We start from the raw sequence: 3,415 nt of genomic DNA, 5'->3' as shown, positions 1-3,415 counted from the left end.
CGGGTAAATCGCGCAATTTTCAACAAAAGCAACTTTTAATTATTCAGCAATTTTCTTCGTTAACTGTTCCTCATTAGCGAATGGCTACTAAAGGGCGTTCGTCCCTCTCTCCTCCGTCTATTTTCTCTCTCCGTCTCTCTCTCTCGTTCATTAAAGATACATTCCATCGGGAACTTTTGAAACTAATTCACTTTAATTTCGCGTAAGGTCTATCGTTCCATTATATTAAAACTCCGTGCTTTCGTTGCGTGGTAGCCAGCCGACAGAATTGTTTGCAGGAATCGATTTTCCTTTTTATTTTTTTCCTTTTAGAAAACATTGCATTCTTTTAGAAAAATAGCGATCGATCGTGAAACGCAGGAACAAGGCAATATCCTGGCATTCGAATTGCTACGGTTTTTTAATTTTTTGGTGGTATAATTTCTACCCACGAAAGCTTTTTAGCAGAAAAATTCGAAAAATTAACGGAGAATCTGACGTACGAAATTCTAATAATATGAATTTCGTTTAGTATGTAAAAATATATTTACGATCAAGAAAAAAAAAAAATACTCAATGGATGAAATAAATTTTTATTAGAATTAGATTTCCTTAATTACGCGTGACACTGCATAAACATCAGCGCCATAGTGGGTGTAATGTATAAATTTATTTAATTCTGTAATTCTTAACATTAAAAAAAAAAGTGTTGCATTTAAGCCAGATGTGCAAGAACGAACGACGGAAGATGGAACGAGAATTTGATTGGGCGACGATCGTTTTCAAGCGACAGGTCCGTATACACAATATATCGAACGACACGTCATTACTAATTGCCAGCAAACCTGCCGTTGTCGTATTTCGTTCGGTTCGCGGTGCGTGCACAATTCTATTAGCGGATATCGATTCTTGAAAGCGTTGACTTTTGGCCATACCGCCGCGTGAACAACGCTGCTTCGCTTTTTCTTTCTTTCTTTTCTGCCCGTCCGTTTCCACCGTCTGTCTCTGGCCTGTTGTAATTTGAGTGCATTGACGATGGAACACGATCGAAGATTGCCTCGACGAACAATGAAAATTGACTTTCTTTTTTGTCTCGTAACGGCGTATCTCTTTTTCCTTCTTTTTCAGCTCGGTTAGTTAACCGAGGAAGGATCGACTACTTGCAAGTCGATTTAATTGATTGTTCCATTTTTTTTTTTTTTTTTAAGCGGCTGGAGGATTTTCTTGATTTGGTAATTGGCGTCGTTAGATATTTCGAGTTAAGCTGTTTAATCTTGGAATTCTCCATTTCGTTTCACTTCGTTGCTGATTACTCCAGACGGTGAATGTTTGTGCAAATTCATACAAACCGTGGAAGGGTACAAATTAGTCAACATTTTCTACAATTTTTTCAACATCTGATTAATATCAGGTATTTGAAACTACAATAATTTTGGATCAAACTTTTTCATTCTAACTTAATTTTAATATTAATTTCAATATCGCGGGTGTTTGTGCAAATTTGTACAAACCGTGGAAGCATACGATATACCCGAAATTTTCTCAACATCTGATTACTATCATCAGGCATTTGAAACTTTAATGATTTCCAATTAAATTGTTTCATTCTAATTTAATTTCGTTACTAATCTCGATATCGCGGGTGTTTGTGCAAATTCGTACAAACCGTGAAGCATACGAGTTACTCGAAATTTTCTAGAATTTTCTCAACATCTGATTACTGATCATCAGGCATTTGAAAGTACAATGATTTCCAATTAAATTGTTTCATTCCTACTTAATCTCGATATCGCAGGTGTTTGTGCAAATTCGTACAAACCGTGGAAGCATACGAGTTACTCGAAATTTTCTAGAATTTTCTCAACATCTGACTACTGATCATCAGGCATTTGAAAGTACAATGATTTCCAATTAAATTGTTTCATTCCTACTTAATCTCGATATCGCGGATGTTTGCGCAAATTCACGCAAACCATGGAAGCATACGAGTTACTCGAAATTTTCTAGAATTTTCTCAACATCTGACTACTGATCATCAGGCATTTGAAAGTACAATGATTTCCAATTAAATTGTTTCATTCCTATTTAATCCTGATATCGCGGATGTTTGCGCAAATTCATATCTCGATCAGCTATCGGTGATCGTAATGATGATCAAATGTCTTCTTCGTTACACAATTCTTATTCCAAATCCAATTTTCTTAAAAAGAAAAGGAAGAAAAAAAAAAGAAAAGTCAGTACGAAATCAACAGGAAAAGGTTGAAAGAACATACGGTCGACGAATACCAACCTCTTTGACCATGTGTCGGTGGGAAAACCAGCGTTGTTCGGCGTTCAATAGCGTTTTCACGTTGACGGAGAGACGCGTCCGTGTTGTTCGCCGCGTGGCACAACAATTTCCCGGGTCCATTATCGACGCGTATAATCGCGATCGTTCCACGTGTAATCGCAATTGTTGCACGTATGACCGATCGTCAATTGGTTCGTTGCTAAGCGAAGCGTCAGGCCTTCGGGCGAACGCGAAGCAATTACGCAATAGCCGCCGCGCGATTGTAAGACATAAGCTGATCGATGCGCGCACGTGGCTCGTTGTTTAAGCGAATAATCAACGATGGATTCGACAACGGAGAATTCAAGTCCCCCCCCGTGCTTCGGGGAGACTGTTTCGATATACACAGTGTGACGTACTTTGTGGGATTTAACAGATTCAACGCCATTACTGTCGTTGGTGATCAACCAACTTTACTCCTCGCGTTTGCCCCTCCGAGTTCGAGATCCGGCGATAACGTTAATTAATTAACCAATATTGGCTTTCGTCCCTTTCGCGAAGATCATTCTCAGTTTGTCCTGTCAGACGATGTATCTCTCGATTATACTTTCCGTAATATTGAAATTGAAATTAACACTCGAAGATTGTCGATCGCTCGTCGACACGAATGGTAATTAACCTCTTTGCGATGGAACGACGTGGCCACGCGCGTCGAGAATTTTTCCAAAGTTGTAACATTTTCTCAGTTTTAAGTATATTTGAGTGAAACAAAATAGGCAAAACAAATAATAAATTTATTACTTCTGAATAATTTCAATTCCATCGTGATAATATCGTACCGACGAGCTTTGAAAAAGAAAAAGCGACGAATTATTATATATACGGTTCGGTCACTCGTTATGGTCCGCAGTCAGTTGCCAGCGTAGTTTTTGCAAAGAACGATATCGTGAACGTATCGGTTCACGATCAATTATATCGGAAGCTGCGCGATTCTAAAAATTAATTTGATCCTCGTGTGATCTTCAAACGCGTCAATTTATTAAAAAAAAAAAAAAATGATCATTATAAAATTCCATTGAAATTATTTTATAGTGAACGTAGACTTTACACGTTCCTGAAATCTTAGAAAACACGTTAACGCTCGCGCTGACGAAGAGTTCAGAGACT

The 3,415-nt window shown here is 38.1% G+C and overlaps 1 long non-coding RNA gene across 1 annotated transcript; it reads right to left on the bottom strand.

Annotated features, from left to right (window-relative positions):
* Nucleotides 1-555: 555 nt before the first annotated feature.
* On the bottom strand, nucleotides 556-3,005 carry LOC122538455. Its single transcript, XR_006308854.1, has 2 exons — nucleotides 2,270-3,005; nucleotides 556-2,179 (listed from the first exon to the last, which is right to left on the bottom strand). It is a non-coding gene; the product is annotated as an uncharacterized LOC122538455 (long non-coding RNA).
* Between the last annotated feature and the right edge of the window lie 410 nt (nucleotides 3,006-3,415).

The sequence above is a fragment of the Frieseomelitta varia genome, unplaced genomic scaffold (genome assembly GCF_011392965.1).
Source record: "Frieseomelitta varia isolate USP_RPSP 00005682 unplaced genomic scaffold, Fvar_1.2 scaffold_164, whole genome shotgun sequence".
Lineage (NCBI taxonomy): Eukaryota > Metazoa > Arthropoda > Insecta > Hymenoptera > Apidae > Frieseomelitta > Frieseomelitta varia.
The sequence above is the reverse complement of the archived record's forward strand: the minus strand, read 5'-3'. Positions and strand labels throughout refer to the sequence as shown.